The sequence below is a fragment of the Schistocerca nitens genome, chromosome 5, assembly GCF_023898315.1.
Source record: "Schistocerca nitens isolate TAMUIC-IGC-003100 chromosome 5, iqSchNite1.1, whole genome shotgun sequence".
In the NCBI taxonomy this organism is placed as follows: domain Eukaryota; kingdom Metazoa; phylum Arthropoda; class Insecta; order Orthoptera; family Acrididae; genus Schistocerca; species Schistocerca nitens.
This window is the reverse complement of record NC_064618.1, coordinates 524624510-524643341: the sequence shown is the minus strand read 5'-3', so window position 1 is coordinate 524643341 and position 18832 is coordinate 524624510. Positions and strand designations below refer to the sequence as shown.

The window sequence follows — 18832 nt, the reverse complement described above, 5'->3', positions numbered from 1 at the left end:
TTGCAGCCTATGACTGCCTTCTAATATTAATCATAATAGAAGATTTCTGTACCACAACACCAAAATTGATCAGAATAAATTTCATGATAATTTTTCCAAGAATTACGTCACAAAACTAACAGCTTCCCTTTGTATTATCTATCTTTAACGTTTATTATTCGAATACAGTAGCAGCGACTACCTCGATCCTTTCAGTTCTCCTGATCTATTTTCTGATACATTAGGGTTTTTAGTGGTTTCATTTCGGCTTTCGTCTTATCCTACCTGGCTTCAATTCTTTCATCTCAGCCCATCTGCTCCACTCTATGTAGTTTATAACCTTTTCTGCTTGGCTTTTGTATCTGTCACTAACTTCCTCTCAATTTACTGCTACTCCACTGCAAAATCAGCAATGCCCAGACGCCTTAGCACATTTGTCACTAGTTCTCACTTCTAGTATGGACTTGCTGGGGCTTCTTATTCATTTAATCTTTCTTGTACCTCTTTCCCGTACTTAACATGTCCACCTGTTACCTAACACCCTCATCCACATATGAAATATTACAATATCTTTATCTAAAGTTTCCGAATTGCAGCTTCAAAATATTCTTCTTTATTTTAGCTTAATGTTCTAAATGTGTAAAAACAATCGTTGTCATGGATTCAAATCAGTTTGTATCAATTATTTCCCGATTTCCTACTCTCGCTCTCTCTCCAATTGCGTTAGCTGTTGTTTTGGAACTTCACGTCCCTGTTGATTCTAACAGACTTCTACTGTGTTCTGAGAAATTTTCCCTGCTATTGCTTCTTTCAATGTAAGTTTCCCCTTAGTTTTACTTCCTCGGCTGTGATAAGAGGCCTACCCACTCTTTTTAAGTTTTAATCCAATAGTTCGAAGAACAGCAATGCTGTCTGGTTTTCTTCTACACTTATGTGTGTTCTGAAATGTAATTATTTATTAAGGGCTTTTTTTAATAAATGCTGTGTGAATGTGACATCATACGACATCATCAAATCACATAGTTTTCACAAATCTTTGACTTTCTTAATTATCAGTTTACGATTTAGCGCAAGGTTTTGCAGACCATTGTACATAAATATTTATTATACTACCACCCAGAGATCATTAACAATATCTAACATTCTGCGTGGTGTCTGTTGTTCTAAGTCGTGTCTCCCTACCACTTTCGCACAACGACGCTCTGAGCGTGTTTTTTAGGGAATTGACTAGTTTGAACCTGGGACCTGTTGCTGGTAAGGAGACGCCAGACCGCACATGACATGTAGAGTTCAGAAGAGTTCAGTGAGACTAGCGATGATATAACCAAATACTTAATGATTTCAGAGTCAGCTCCACTGCATTCCCTGTAAAAGAATCTTAATACTAACTAAATTTAGTAGAAGGGGTTCAAGGCTTTCCTATTTTTAGTTAGCTACTAAAATAACGTCGAAAAAGCAATTAAGTTTACCATTGGAAATTTTATTCGACTCACAAAACATTGTTTATAAATTGCACTATTGATAAAAGGAAATGTTTTAATACAGGATGATAAAAACCAACTACGTTCAACAAAAATGTGAACGAATATTCCCTGAATGGGTTTCCAAATTCTACAATAAATCGAAGGATGACCTATGCCATATCAAATCTATAATCTAGGTTTAAATTAAGCTTCACAAAAGAGAAAACTATGAAAATGGCCTACAGTGACCCTCAATTATCTTTAATTACTTATCTAACTTTCGTAAATTACAGTGGCTGATGTGGCTTCTCAATAATTATATAACAGAAAAATCATCGCGTTTCACATTTTAACTTACGTAGCAAATGTGAATACCATGAGCTTTAATTGACGATCGACACTAGTATTACGCAAAAAGGGGATGTAACAGATGAGACTTCTGCAGTTCTGAGTGAAGCTTCATGTGCTCAAAAATGCGGCATCGCGCATGGATGCGTTCATTACCTTGTCGGTGTTCGCCAAGGGGCGTCGGCTGTCGCAGCTCCACCTAGCCTGCCGTCTCGGAAGCAACTCTTCTCTAACTTCTTACTACAATTTACCGAAGTTGGTTTAAAAAAAACTATCTGGCTGTGCTTTCATGTAACCAATCAGGGTCTCAATGTTAACCTTAAGCTCCGCCTACAAAAATTCTGTCTATCCAATGAGAAACATTATGCTTTTCGTGGTGGGGCAATGTACTGGCAGAAGTAAAGCTGTGAGTGCCGGGCGTAAGTCGTGCTTCGGTAGCTCAGTTGGTAGAGCACTTGCCCGCAAAAGGCAAAGGTCCCGAGTTCGAGTCTCGGTCGGGCACACAGTTTTAATCTGCCAGGAAGTTTCAATGTTTTTAAAGTTTGCAACGTAACAGAAACGCAAAAAAGTCTCACACTGAAACTTGCAGCTGGTGTGGCCCTTTTAGTGTTATCGTAAGATCTATACTGTTCTTCTGGAGGGCTCTATCTTCTAACATCGGTTGGGTGGTGGTCCTGTCGGTTACTTTTCGTGGTGGGGCAATGTTTGTAACGTTTGCAACGTAACAAAGACGCGAAAAAGTCTCACGCTAAAACTTGCGGCTGGTGTGGCCCTTTTAGTGTTATCGTAAGATCTATACTGTTCTTCTGGAGGGCTCTAGCTTTTAACATGGGCTGGGGGTCGGTCCTAGCGGTTAGCTGGTGACGTGGGTGTCCGTCCCTTACCGTAGGGCCTTCCAGCTTAACACGGTTCTGCTCTTGGCTTCTGTTCTCGTTTCTCCCCTCGGAACTGCGTCTGTCTCACGGTGGGAAGATATGACATGCATTTAGGCATTCTTGTGTTAGTCTGTGGTATTCCATTTGCTCACTCGTTACTCGTATTACTTTGGTTAATTTAATGTCACGATTTATTCGGAGCTATGTGACATACTACTGGATTTGTTTATCATGTCAGGGTTTTCATATAAGGTGTTGGATTTGCCTGACACCTTACAAATACACAGAGAAAAAATAAACAAATTAAAAGCTGTACATCACTGGATGTGCTGCCAGAGTAGCTGCCAGAACTGCAACAGTGCAACAGTATATTCAATCGATGAAATTTTCCAACAACAGCAATTGTAAGTAAAGTGACTGATTAACTTGCATGAAAGAGCAGACACCACATATCACATATACGTAATTAAGGCGGGGTCAGCCAATGGTCTCTTCAGTGCAAATGCACATCTGGTTCCAGCTCTTACGAGAATCGCGAGTAATGAGGAAAATGGAGAAGGGGCACTACATTAGTAGTGTGTGAATAAGTTGAGAATTTGAGTCTGACGGAAGACGTGCTAGGACAGTCCACGAAGTTGCGATGACCACTGTGTCCGGATGGCGTAATGATCAGCGCATCTGTCTAGTAGGCACGAGACCATGTTCGAATCTTGGTCCAGGACAAATTTCCAATTTTTGCCATCAGTTTAACTGATGGTCGCTCACAGGAAATGGTTGTAATTCCTGTGTGTCTTAAATAAAATTAGGCTGAAACTGAAGTTCTTTGTGCAGCATTTGCAGCAATAAAATTATAAGACAGCGACGCCACCACAATACGAGTACAATATGAAAGGAAGTACCAACAAACTATCGAACTAGAGAGTGTTTCAAAATGAACATACCATTTTATGGCGTTGTAGCATTTCGTACGTTCAACATACATTTTTAAATAATACACCAAATGAAAGATCAACTCAAGCAGTTTTGTTTGTATGCATGTGCGCAATGGGGAAAATATGGAATTACAAAAGTGGTTGAAAGAGTGAGAGAGTTACACGCTGAGCCCCAAGAAATATCCCGGCAGAATGTTTATGGGCCTTTCTTTTCGGTGAATTATCTTGATGTGCTACAGCTATGGCCCGTGCCTGAATGGCAAGATGGTGCGCCGCCTCACCGTCGACCCACCATATGAAGGATTGTTAGCAATGAAAGACTAAGTGGCGAATAATTTTCATAGACAAATCATTTTTGTAGGAAATTAAATCTTATCGTTGCTGTACTTGAAGTACCAAACCAACAAGAACAGGTGGAGTACTATTTCAGTCCATCATTAGAAAAATTTAGAAAGGGTTTATGCTGACACAGCTACAGTAAAAAAAGTAACATGGCCAAAAATAGGCCCACAAAAAGTATGAATTCTAAGTGTATGATCAGGTAGCCACGTCAAAGAAAAAGCAGCTGTTTCTAAACAGGATTATTATTGTGAACTTAGATGCCACATGATCTAGTAATTGCAGACTTGTATTTTGAATACTACAGGCAAGTGTCAAGACATATGACTAGTACAGCTTCATAGCAAAGCAGTACCTGAATTAAGAGCGGTACAGAAAATCATACAAAGTCAAGAATGTCCTACGACATATTCATACAGGCAAAAGTTGTTTAGAGGTACATTAAAACTTAAATGAGGAAGAAAGATATGGTGTAAGGAGACTATGTGTTAAGTATAACATTTTTCATCTCTAAAGGGCAAGATGCATTATACTGAAATAGGGAGGTACAGAAAACCAATTAAGTTGGAACAGACCATACAGAACGCCAGAAGCTGAACAGGAAATAATGCACACATAAGTGAAAGAAATGTCAGCAAATGATATTAATTAAATGAAATTACTGTAAGAGAATCGTCTCTGATTCCAAATATTCTGATGATTTTAGATCGTATTGGAAAAGAATAATATTTACAAAATTGGCAAGCAGATAACGACAGATTAATCGACAAAGCTGGCACAGAGAACATAGCTTTTAGTGCAAATTTTCTACGTTGTCAATACAAAAAATGTCGTTTGGATTAAAACTAACTCTGAGCAAATTCAAAGAGAGATTATTGTTGCGTTATGATTTGTGTCTTTAGATAATATTATTTGTCACGGCAGTTCACTGCAAGAACACCATGAAATATAAAAAGAAAAATTTGACAGATTAAGACAGATTAAGAGAGCAATGCTTGGAGTTAGAGCGCAACAAATATGAGTTCTTAAGAAAGAAAGGGATATTTCTGGGACAAAAGACAGGATAAGCATATGTAAAATAGATAGATACATAGAGAACTTAACGAACTTCCTTTGTCCAGAGACAACTAAAGAATTGAAAGAAATAAGTTTATTCCCCACAGCAGAGAGATCACAAATGCGTTAAACCAGTTCCTGCCTGGCAAGTATCAAGTCTGAATGGAGTGAGACACAATAAGGTGCCTTCAACAAATTAAAGGCAAGATTGTTAAATCTAAGCGCCTTCTAAACTTAGAAGAGCCATTCGTTGTTAAAACAGATGCTTGTGGAGAAGCGTTAGGAGTAATACTGCCTCAATGGAAGATACGTGCTGACCTCGCATTCAAGGATAGTAAACAAAGTACAGAGGGAAGCAACATAGATAAATTGTCTTATATGGATGGTGAAACAATTTCGAACCTGTCTTTATGAAATGAAATTTACGGTGTTGACCAGTTATAAACCACTTGCAATGACATTTAATGTGAAGCGTCCATCATGAAGGCTAATGAAATGGAAACTGACTTTAGAAGAATGTTATTACACATTTTTATACAAGCCAGGATGACTTGATGCCAAAGTGAATTCTGTCCAGTGAAAACCATCAGATATAAAAGGTACAAAATTAATAAAATGGAAGAGGATAGCGCCACTGAAGACGGCACAGAGATAGCTAAATCTATAACGAAACGAGGAAATAAGACAATCAGATGGGGAAAGTAAAGAAGAGGCACCAAAAAGGAACAGAATGTACCAGAGAGACCCAGAGAGGTAGTATAGAATACTCAATACCAAGGCCCCAGGTCAGCAAAAAGGAAAAGAAATAGATCACACACGACATGCATGATAACCCTTTAGGAGATCACCAAGGGATACACAGAACTCAAGAAAAAATTAAACCATGTAAAACTGGGACGGCATGAAGAATTATGTTTCGAGAAGTGTTGTATGGACAGTTAGAAAAGATACAACCTCAATTTCCACGATGGTTTTGTGAAATTTACTGTATCGATTCCACTAGCCGATGACAAAATAGCCAAACATGCATTCATTGACGGAGAGGTAGTATGATATGGAATATAGTCAGTACTACTAACCAGTCATGGACCGACGTTTATGAGTAACGTTTTGAAATGAGTATGTAGAGTACTGGGTACAGAGGGAATACAGACAGCAAAATGCAGACATTAGAATAGTCGAGCGTTAGAAAGGAGACATTTTACTGTATAGTATATGAGACAGCTTGTGAGTGTGTATACCATTATGCGAGGTGGTTTTTACAGTATATTCGTATTTAATTCTACTCTACACAACAGTATAAGGTATACTTGATTCGAATTAATTCACAGGAGTAATGTGAATATTCAAGCTGTGCTACACTGATGTTAATGTGTATAAACTAACGAGACAATTAACAGACGCTTTCGAAGTGGCTAGAGAAGAAATTTTACGAAGAACCCAATAGATTTAATATCATTAAGATAGAACTCAACGACCCAGAGGTTTTTAAGAAGAAAGACCAAGCCTTATTGTTAGAAAAAAATGCTGAGAACAAAACACTTTAGTAAACTGAACTCACAATGACAAGGACCATACGAGGTAATGTCATTTGAATCTCCAAATTTTACTTTAGGAACGAAGAGAAATGGTTCTAGTTTATGTGAATAGACTAAAACTGCATTTTTAAATTGCAGGGCTGAGCCATCCAGATGTTGATATTCGGATAGTTGATGTATGTTCCAGTAGCAACTGAAAAAGTATTAAATTCGCTACGGATATAATACCACCACAGAGGTGAAGAGCAACTGTGTAGTATGACATGGAGGATTGTAATGTATGATCATATAAGCACAACAGATGAGAAGTTGATAAATGCAAAAAAGACCCTTAATAGTGTGAAGATGTAGAGGAGACGACGAAACTTAAAAGTAAGTGTAAGCACCATTTGTCAGAACTAGCAGCAGCTGAATTAGGAAAACATCTGCACAGGCGAAGGCTGACGTTAACACAGCAACATAAGTTGATACGTTTTGAGCAGTGCTGTGACTGGAAGCATGGACAGTATGAATAGCGCCACGTAGGATTTCTCGATGAATCACAGTTCTGCACTACCCCAGATGACTGTCGCTGGCGAATGTGGCACAAACCTTGGGAGAAGTTCTATTCTTCTGTTGTTTTGGATAGGCATATGGTGTTACCCATGGTGTGGGGGGCAACTGGGTATGACCTCACGTCAGGCTACCAGAGTAGCTGAGGGAGCTCTAACAGCACAATGGGGCATGAAGGACGTCTTCCAACCTCATACGTTACCTGTAATGCCACAGTATCGTAGTGTAATATTTCAACAGGACGCTGCTTGTCCACACGAGGAAGGTGTCCCTATGGACTGTCTGTGTGCCGTTGAAGTATTCCAACGGACAGCATTATCCCCGGATCTATTCACAACAGAACAGGTACTGCACCATCTGTGACGTCAAGTGCGTCGCAGGACATCAAGGACAAGATACCACAGTTGTGAGTCTCGCCGCCTCAAGAGAGGTTACAACGACTCTGTTACGACCTTCCCATCCGAATTAATGCACGCATTCAGGACAGGTGGTGTGCTCATTCTGCAAAGCTTTCGGTAAGTTTGACTCAATCACTGAAACAATACCACATACTATTTCAAAAATAATTGTTCATTTCTTTTCCTACTCTTTTAAATGTTTCAGATTACTTTCTTTCAGGCAGTCCACCTATAGATGTAAACGTTGGCGTAGTTCAGACTTTTTGTGTTGACAACTCTCATTTTACGACATGTTTGTTTTTGAGATCGTCAGCTATTCTGCTGCTCGAATAGAGAAACTCACCTACTGTTTATACAATGTGGTGACAAACGTCATGGGATAGAGACATTTACATATACAGATAGTGGTAGTATCGCGTACACAAAGTATAAAGCGGCAGTGCATCTGAGAAGAGCTGTCATTTGTACTCAGTTGATGCACGTGAAAATGTTTCCGACGTTACTGTGGTCGGACGACGGGAACTAACAGACTTCCAATGCGGAATGGTTTTTGTAGCTAGACGCATGGGACATTGCGTTTCGTCAATCGTTAAGGAATTCGATGTTCTGATCTCCACAGTATCAAGACTGCGTTGAGAACATGAAATTTCAGAAATTACTTCTCACCACGGAGAGCGCAATGGCCGACGTCTTTCACGTAACGACCGACAGCAGCGGCGTTGGCGTAGAGTTGTCAGTGCTGGCAGACAAGCAACACTGCGTGGAATAATCGCAGAAATAAATGTGGGACGTACGTTCAAGATATCTATTAGGACGGTGCGGCGAAATGTGGCGTTGATGGACTGTGGCAGCAGACGACCGACACCAATGCCTTTGCTAGCAGCACGACATCGCCTGCAGCGCGTCTCCTGGGCTCGTGACGATATCGCTTGGACTCTAGACGACTGTAAAACTGAGGTCCGATCAGGTGAGTCGCTATATCAGTTGCTAAAGATGATAGTAGAGTTCGAGTGTGGCGAATACCCTACGAAGCCATGGAACCAAGTCGTCAAAAAGGCATTGAGCAAGCGGCTGGTGGCTCCATAATGGTGCGTTTACATGGAACGGACTGGATCATCTGATCCAACTAAACCGATCATGGTTATATTCAGGGACTTGGAGACCATTTACAGCCATTCCTCAACTTCATGTTCCCAAACAACTATAGAATCTTTGTTAATGACAATGCACCATGTTACCAGGACACAGTAGCTCACGATTGTTTTGAAGAAGATTCTGGACAGTTCCAGTGAATGCTTTGATCACCCAGATCACACGACATCGTAACACTTTCGTTATTATAGACCGCTGTAGGGCAGCATGGCTCAAGATTTCTTCAGGGGCCTTCCAACGACTTGACTCTGCTGCACAATGCGAGGAAAAACGACGTCCGCCTTGATATTACGAGGTATCCGTTACCTGCGGCGCATCATCAACTACTTCGATTTCACTGCATTCCATTAGCGTCGTTCTAAATTTGTTAATGTTCAGAACCTCTTTTTTAAAAGCATATATTCCGTTCAAACTGCCAGTCAAGTCCTCTGCCGTCGATGACAGAATTACAAATTTATTAATGTCTCCTGTCGATTGGGGAATGTTTTTCCTCGCCCCCCCACAGATTTATTTTGAGGAGAGTGTTACACTGGAGCCTCGATGGGGCGGACGACGCTGGCACGTGACTTGTCACGAGCACCGCCCCGTGACCGAACTGGCAGCAGGCACGGCTGACGGATTGGTCGGTCAGCTACAGCAGTTGGAGCCAGCAACATCTTCTGTAAAGCAGAGGTGTCACAGCGGGGGAAGCGGCGGACAGGACCGCAGCCGGATCAGGGCTGTAGCCGAGATATCCGTAATGGCGAGCTGGGTCGAAGGTGTTGGGGCTCCTCCAGGAGAATTTGGCGGGATTCGGCGAAGCCCGCCTGTGGTGTCCCCTTCTGCAGTAGACGACCGGGACACCTTTCACCACATGATTTTGCTGTCACCGAGTCAACGCCTCCTTCGGCTTACTTGGTCGAGGAAGCAACCCGGTTTCACTTCCTTATGTTTGTGGTGACCGCCATTTGTATGTTCTCCAGAGACTTGTCTCCATTACCTGCTGCCGGTTGTGTTAGAAGCAGCTTTGCGCTGTCCTTCCTCTTGCTTTTTCCACGTTTTTTTGGGTGCGCTGTGCTCCCGCATTTTCAGTTTAATGTGATTCTGAAATTTTCCGTTTAATGTGATTCTTAAAGAGTTTGTGACACGTGTTTAACTCCTCCCATGGGGAAATTGGATTGTTTTTTTCAGTTTTCTTTTTTTTTTTTAATTTGTGTGCCCAATTTTACGTATAGTGCAGACGGTTGTTTCTGTGATTTAATTGAAAAGCCTAGAGGCCTGTGCCCATTTGTAAGTCACATTTTGTCACTATGACGGTTCTTAGAAAAGAGAACCACTTATTTAGTGGCACTGACTTGTTTCTTGCAGCCAGTAAGTTTTTTCCTCACCTTAGATCCCACGCTGGACTTCAGAAAAAAGGTGGAATATTTTGTATGATGCTTGAATGATACTTGCCCCCACACTGGACTTCAGAAAAAAGGTGGAATATTTTGTATGATGCTTGAATGATACTTGCCTCTGTTAAATTATATGTAAAACTATGCTAAAAACAGTTCCTTGAGGACAACTGAAGTTTTTGAGAACCTCTGATTTGATCTTTAAGCTAGCAGTAAGAGGCCATCTGTACACCTTGGGCTGTGATACTAGTTTGAAGCGTGCTTCTGCATTTATTACGATTGTGGTAATCTTTTTTCCACACTTAAGTTACTAATAATTTTGGTCCTCTGCCGGTAGTTTGAAGGGTGCTTCTGCATTTATTAAGATTGTGGTAATCTTTTTTCCACACTTAAGTTACTAATAATTTTGGTCCTCTGCCGGTAGCAGTTCCAGTTTTATGTGTGAACCACGCTCGAATCTGTTAACTTTGACAAGCGTCGCGAAGTGAGCTGAAATGCATAATGCTTTAATCTTAATATTGGTTATTGGATTTCCTTAGAGATGGAGCAAAGGCTTCGTTTTATTTACCCTGACCACTGCTTATGAGATAATTGCTGTATATGTTCTGGTGCACAACTTATTCTCCCTCGGCTTGTTTTCCCGAGGGAGTGGGGGCTGTGTCCCGAGGTCTACGTCTAGGATCTGTTGTGCCGTCTGTAGATTTGTGCCCTGACCTGCAGGGGGGGGGGGGGGAGGCGCAGGGTAGCCGAGCGGTCCGAGGCGCCTTGTCACTGTCCGCAAGGCTCCCCCGTCGGAGGTTCGAGTCCTCCCTCGGGGCCGCTCTATTACTCTATAGTAATTTTCAGGTTATGACTTGCCTTGGCATTAACTTCAGTGTAAATTATTAATATCTAATGTTCTGAAGAAATGTAATTTTGTTAAAGCAAAAAATTGATTTATAGAATATGTAAACTGTTTCGATTCTGATATTTCAGTTTAATACAGGTTGACTCTTTCAAAGAAGAAAACAGCAACCAGCCAGTTTTTACATTCTGTTTATTTAAATAGGGGTGTTACCGGTTTCGAACAGACAGTTTCGTCTTCAGACGGCTAGTTCACGTTAAGATAAATTTTACATCAGCTTTCGCTTTTTGTTTTCCCAACTGATGAAATTTCCTTGTGGTGGTGGTGCCAAACAACCAAAAAAAGATGTGAGACAACGTCTTTTTAAATGTAATTGTGCCTGATAACGCTTTTAAGTAATGTAAACAAATTATTAAAGGGAAGATGTTTCGGTTATTTATGATGTTTAATGCCTTTTCTTGAGGGTGAAAGCTCAAGTTTAATCTTTAATGTGATTCCTTTTTTTTTTTTTTTTTATTGGGGCTTGTACCTACTTAGTATTGAGGAAAAGAAATTACTGTTGGTTAATAAATTGTTTTAAAAAGTACATCGTAAGAAATGATGTTCAGTAGTTTTCTTCAGCCGTTCCTCGAGGACCTGTTTGTTCGTGTCCTAAGACACAAGCGTTTGATGCCTTTATCAGTTTCATTATTTTATTTAACGGAAGACACTTTTCTCGCATTGATCATGGAGCCCTGCTTAAGGATACTACAAAAGTATTTTGCTTTAGTGGAAGTGCATTTCTATTCTCCTGATGTTAAATAAAATAACTGTTAAATTGACCTCTACATATACCCAACCTCCAGCAGGAACCCTACCCCACCTAAGTTCTGCTCTACACTAGCTAACAGTGAAGATTTCTCCTCCTTGAGTATTACTTCCATTTAGAGTTTACGAAAAATAACATTTGTAAAAAAAAAAAAGCAGGAAAATCTTTCATTGAGTTTACTATGCTGGTAGTCGATAAAAATAGTCTGAGATCCATATGTAACACATATGAACTATGGATTTCATCAATATAATGTGATGAATTTGTTGGCTGCAGTCAACTTCAGATCTCTGGTGGTGAAGTTCACTTTTGCAGTCAGTTTTCCATCATTTCAGTGTGATCTTACAATGAACATAAAATACAATTTCGAAAGGATTATCTTGTATGAATGAAATCAAAAAGCTGTCAGCAATACTACACTGTGGTTATAAATACGTCTTATGTAGAAAGAGTGGAATTCACGTGATATAACATTCGATTAGGCTCAAAAAAGTTTGCTGCCAGGTGTCGCCGTCTCGATAAACGATTATGAAATTATATCACACTGTGCAGAGATGAAAAAATTCCAACAAGGTATTAAGACATAGAAGACACTCTCAATCTAATTGAATTGCCAGTGACTCAAAATTGTTTGAAATTCGTTTAGTGGATGCTGAGAACATCTCAGACAGACTCTAAGGTCTGACGATGCTAGTTCTCAGTAGCAGCGACCAAACCACATGTGAACACTCTTGATATAGTACCCAATGTCCTGAGAGCTCCATTAATTAAGTTTACGCTTGCAACTAACTTTGGCACTAAGGTCGCGGCGGCAACTTCGCTGAAGGTCAGCGGTGCGAGCACGCCGGAGCCGCGTCGTCGTAGTTCCGCTGCGCTAACGATAACGTAACGCCGGCGTCGGCCCAGTTACGCTGGCGAGCGCCGACGAACGACTTCCAATTGCGTTACGTGATCTCTCCAACTTCGTTGCCGCTAATCCTGTTTATAGGCTTCCCGTCTGGCTGCTGTCCTCCGTTTCTGGCCATAGTCGGCTATTGGGTCAATTACTCCGCGTACGGGATGCCGCAAAATACAGTTTCGGCCAGCGCTTCATGACAAGAATCGATTGTATGCTGTTTCTCTCCGTTGTATCTCTTTTCTTTTCTCTCCCTGCAGTACAGCACTGCAAAGTGTGAACACTGGACAGCGCTGTTGTAGGCAGTACGTTAAAGATGCAGAGTTACGCAATCCTTAGATTAACAACAGTCCATATTACTGACCATTACTCAGGTTTTAATATAACTTTTTGTTGCCAGAATTCATTAATTTGCACAGTGAGCAAAACGTGAACAAATATGTGTAGCTCGCTACTATTTATCAATTAATTTATTTAGCATGACTGTATGAGGGTGTTAAGGCCGTCTCTTATATCGGACCAAGAACAACACATAATAAAGGATATTATAAAAATCTTGAATTTCTATGCCTACTTCTGGCTCAGTTATGTACATCTGGTAAACTGTTATGAGAAAAATCATAATACCAACACAAAGCAATAACTCTATTGCATTTGCAGATGATTTTGCTATAATTTCCGAAAATGTGACTTCTTTTATAACACAAATAAATCTGTTGGAAGAAATAGCCAGCAGAACGGGCTTAAGAATTTCTGCAGAAAAAACAAAATCTGCAACGAACAAATTTCTGAAAACCGATATTGGCCAAATGGAGAGAATAAGAAAATTCAAATATCTAGGGAAGATAATCCAATAAAATTCTTTGGAATAATCTGCAATAGAGGAAAGGTTGCATAAAATGGGGAGAGCATCTGGTGTCACCAAGGCCTCGATCGTAAAAGTGTCTATCCAAAAATTCAAAAATAAGGCATTACAGCACAATAATGAAGACAGGATACCTATATGCAAGCGAATACCTGGCATGAAACTATAATTTAGATAAATTAGAAATAGCAGAAAGACGAATTCTAAGGAAAATTTTAGGGCCACAAAACAGAGCAGAAAGTTGGAAATTTCGAAGTAATGCTGAAATAAATCAAAATATGGAAAATATTTCAAACGTAATGAGAAAGAGAGGACTCATGTTTTTTCTGGCATCTATTTCGAATGCAACACGGTAGATTAATCTTCGACGATGACCGGTTTCAGTCAGTAATGACCATCTTCAGATCTGCTCTACACCATGTATTAATGTGATAAAGCCGTAATGGCATAGTCAAAACATATAAATACACTCAGCAAAGCATCGTTACGTAGAACTTGCTGAATGTATTTACACATTCACCAAAAAAAGTTTTGCATCACCTCGGTTCCGAGAGTTCCGGAACCTGTACAGAAAACTGGAATAGAGATCACAATAAACATCGTTGCCGCTCTTTTTATTGCTCATGAAAACCACGCATTGCATGTTGTACCACCATACAGCGAGAACTTCAGAGTTGGTGGTCGTAACTGCTGTACACAACGGTACCTCTGATACCCTGTAGCACGTCCTCTTGCATTAATGAATGCCTGTATTCCTTGTGGCATGCTATCAACAAGTTTATCAGGCCACTGTTAGTCTAGATTGTCCCACTCCTCAATGGTGATTCGGCGTAGATCCCTCAAAGTGGTTGGTTGGTCACGCGTTCCATAAACAGCCCTTTTCAGTCTATCCCAGGCATGTCCGATAGGGTTCATGTCTGGATGACATGCTGGCCACTGTAGTCGAGCGACATCGTTATCGTGAAGGAAGTCATTTACAAGATGTGCACTATGGGGACGCGAATTGTCGTCCATGAAGACGAATGCCTCGCCAGTATGCTGCCGATATGGTTGAACTATGGTCGTAGGGTGGCATTCACGTATCGTACAGCCGTACAGCGCCTTCTATGACCACCAGCGGCGTAGGTTGGCCCCACATGACGCCACCCCGAAACAGCAAGGAACCTCCACCTTGCTGCACTCGCTGGACAGTGTGTCTAAGGCTTCCAGCCTGACGGTTGCCTCCAAACATGTCTCCGACGATTGTCTGGTATAATGCATGTGCGACATGTTGTCGGGCCTATCTGTACCGCGCTGCATGGGTTAGTAGTTGCAAAGATGGACCTCGCCATGGACGTCGGGAGTGAAGTTCTGCATCTTGCAGCCTATTGCGCACAGTTTGAGTCGTAACACGACATCCTGTGGCTGCACTAAAAGCATTATTCAACATGGTGGCGATGCTGTCAGGGTCCCTCTGAGCCATAACCCGTACGTAGGGGTCATCCACTGACGTAGGAGCCCTTGGGCGGCCTGAGCGAGGCATGTCATCGACAGTTCCTGTCTCTTTGTATCTACTCCATGTCCGAAGAACATCGCTTCGGTTCACTGAGAGATGCCTAAACACTTACCTTGTTGAGAGTCCTTCCTGGCACAAAGTAACAATGCGAACTCGATCGAACCGCGGTATTGACCGACTAGGCATGGTTGAACTACAGACAACACGAGCCGTGTACCTCTTCCCCGGTGGAGTGACTGGAACTGATGGGATGTCGGACCCCCTCTGTCTAATAGACGCCGCTCATGCATGGTTGTTTACATTTTTGGGCGGGTTTAGTGACATCTCTGAACAGTCAAAGGGACTGTGTCTGTGATACAATATCCACAGTCAACGTCTGTCTTCAGGAATTCTGGGAACTGGAGTGATGCAAAACTTTTTTGATTTACGTATGTTTTGACGATGCCTTTACGGCTTTATCAGATTAGGGCATGGTGTGGAAAAGATACGAAGATGGCCATTACTGACTCAAACTGGTAATCGTCGAAGGACTTTATATTGTGATCAAAGATTGGAATAAAAAGTATTTGACAATACCTGTTTACACACGCGACTATGCTGCAGCTTGCGAGACGGTAGAGTAACTAATATTTTTTTTTCAAATATTTGTGGGGTAAGAAGTCCGCAACAAGCTGGGTTAAAGAAGTAAAAAAATTTTGAAATAAACAATATAAAAATATAAAACATAGAGAGAAGCATTTCTGAAAAAAGTGTTGAAAATGGTTGGATTCCAAAGTAGGGTAGCTAAAACGACTATTTCAAAATGGTCTGAAGACAGAAAGAAGAAACATAGTGAACAGATGAAGGAATACTGGAAGAAAAGAGAGGAACAAAGAACGAGGAATTGGAAGTGGAACGTGGTCCTCAGATGGCCTATTCTCAGTAAAGAAAATAACGTTAGTAAAGGGACATTAAGAATAAAGCGCATTAGGAATATCAAAGCCTTGTTTTGTATCGTCAGATTGTGGGGCGGCGGAGAGAATGAAATATTGTTTTGGTTGTAGTTGCAAAATATTACTGCTGCATTAATGTTTGCTTGCGGTCAATTTCTAGCTTTAGAATGTTGTTAATGCAGTCTTTCGCCGTTCTCAACACTGGCTCCCTATTTACTTAGTAGGTCCCCAGAAAGCGATTAAACAAACCTGAAACCTGTAAACAAGAGTTCCTAGTGCCCACTTCTCCTGAGATGATTGTTATAGCTGCAGCTTATAGCTCTGTAGAGTCAGGAGGTTGTTCGGGATTTCTAATCAAAGACGACTTTCCAAAATAGTTGAGTATATTCTCAAAATCACACATATACACACAAATATCCCTCCAACCTAACTAACAGAACAGTTCAGAGTCTATTGCGCCAATGCAACTATAAATGTCCGAAATAATTGTTGAAATGAATGCTCGCCATAATTTGATGAAATATCTCATCAAACGCCACGCTATATTAGTAGTAGAATGTCTGTCCCGCGACGGCACGTGAAAATACGACAATACGCACACTGAGGCTAGATAATGAAAATCATTCCCGAATTAACACTTTACTTGAAACGCTTTACTGGTTACGCGCATCTCGAGTAACAGAATACGGCACCCGAGGCTGTTAGTAGCACTGATACTGGCGCGGCGCGATTCCCGACACAGATGGCGTGTCATTCAGCGTCTGGAGAGAACTGGGGCCTAGGCTTCCTCGCACAGTGCTCTTATATACAAAGCCGGGGTGCGGACCGCTGAGAAAACGCTCGATCAAATCGGCTGTCTCGACTAGCCGCTGTGCTAGTAACGCACCACTTCAAGTTGCATAATAAATTTTAGCTTCTCTTGCTGAAGGCCGATGAAGCTCCTAATTTAACTGTGCATTCAGCACGCAGGGAAGTATTGATAATAAATTTTTGACGTGGCTAACTTTAATAACTTAGGCGAGAGAATTAATTTAATTGCACTGCACGCAGCAGATGGGCTTTGAACTGTCCCTTCTGAGATCCGCTATTGCTATAATTTAATAGATATTTGAAAGAAACTTTTTACAGCTTCATCATCATAGCGGACCTCCAACCTATTAAAATCTAAACATCCTAGTATGATTTATAAGCTCACTTAATCTATCTTGCTTCCTCTAGTTTTGAGATGAAAACCACAAAATCATGAATTTACACTAACATCTTAATTTGTGAAATCCAAAGTACTATTTTTATTAAATCATTATGAAAGCTGAATCTAAATACAAATTTTGCAGTCTCTAGGTCTTTTCTGTGCCGCCAATTATTTTTATAGAAAAACGTCCAAATAAAGGAAACGGCTGAAGTTATCAAGCTGATATTTAACACACATTAGTTTATCATTATTCCAGACATACTAGGAAAGTTTTATGTCATTTGCTTGATTTTTAAGGTATTGCGCAACATCTATGACGTCAGAGCTAGCAGACTGACTAACACACAATGGAAACTGATGTGAATTTGCTGCAGCGTGAGTAGGCTGCTTCCCTACATCACCCTCTACTTAAATTTTTTTTTTGTTTATGAATGTTAATGAATGAAGAAAAAAAATTTAATTACAAAAAGGGAAGCAAGAGTACAATTTAAACTCCCTATGAAAAATCAAAATTGAATTATAAACATATATAAATATTAAAAGAAACTGATTTCCTACATTAATCATTTAAATTGCGGGCATTTTCACTGCCTCTTTAGAAATGTCATTACTCAAATTTTAAGCAAAGTCAATGAAATATTTTTGGCATACATATTGCCTTAGACTAACAAACACATAGAAATTGAAAAACTGTGAAAATCTTAGTTACATTAAATACATCAAATACATTTTTACACACACAAATTCAAGGAAGATAACATGATACATAAACAGATGATTATTCCTTATCAGTCTTTTATAAACCTGAAAGAAAAGTTCACAACTAAATTTTTACACACGTGGTTGTAGCCGCTTTGGCTGGCGTCCTACACTTCCATTCACAAGGGTAGAGGAGGGGAAGTTGCTATGGTGTGCGTCCTTCTCGATCTCTCTAAATTACAAGGGGAAAGGGGAGGGGTCACTGTGAGTTGTGTCCAAGTCACTCCACGCTTTCACGCAGCTACCAGGCTGCCATTATCTGGTTTGTCCTGTAGAACAAACAAAAAGAGTGCCTCAGACTCTGTTCACTTAACATCTAAGGGTGGGTCACAATGAAATGGGGATATATACATCTTAGCCTTCAATATGTTGCTGGAACAAAGTTAACAGAATCTTTTTCAATAATACTCTCGAGGTTACTTAATTGTCATAAATTGGTAAACAAATGGCTCAAAACGCCGTTAGTCATGTACTAGATAAAATTTATACTCAAGACATACAATCATAAATCATATTTAGTCTGAATTTATTATTTCTGGGCCGGAACACTGAACCAATGCTCGGTACATTCACTGACACCTTTGTATTTTATTCACTTAGCTAACTCATCTTTGATTACCTTAATCTTAGAGATAGTATGAGTATGATTAGTGGTTGTTTTTTTTTCAGCTTCTTAGTACAGGTGAGTAACTTTTGGTAATAGTACAGTTGTGAGTGTTCAAAACACACTACGTTTAGTTGTCTACAAAATCCACTTATTGGTCCTCTGCTGTTATGTCAGTTCCACATCTGCAATTAGGTACTTACTTACTTTGAAGTGTATTTATGCTGAGCTAAAATAATGTTTTACGTCTGCCATTATGTTACTTATTTTACTTTGCTTAGTGTATTACTTATTTAACACTCACTCTATTAATATTTAAAGCATAGGATAGCACATTTATTTCATATTCATAGTGTATTGCAGCTGATTAGTTTGCTCACGTGGCAATCCATTTCCACTCAATCGGACGCTGAAACCACAGGTAGTCTCT

The 18832-nt window shown here is 40.3% G+C and overlaps 1 non-coding gene across 1 annotated transcript; it reads left to right on the top strand.

The window, feature by feature from the left end:
* Window positions 1-2217: 2217 nt before the first annotated feature.
* Trnal-caa (transfer RNA leucine (anticodon CAA)) lies at window positions 2218-2292 on the top strand. The gene has a single exon. It is a non-coding gene; the product is annotated as a tRNA-Leu (tRNA).
* Window positions 2293-18832: the final 16540 nt, after the last annotated feature.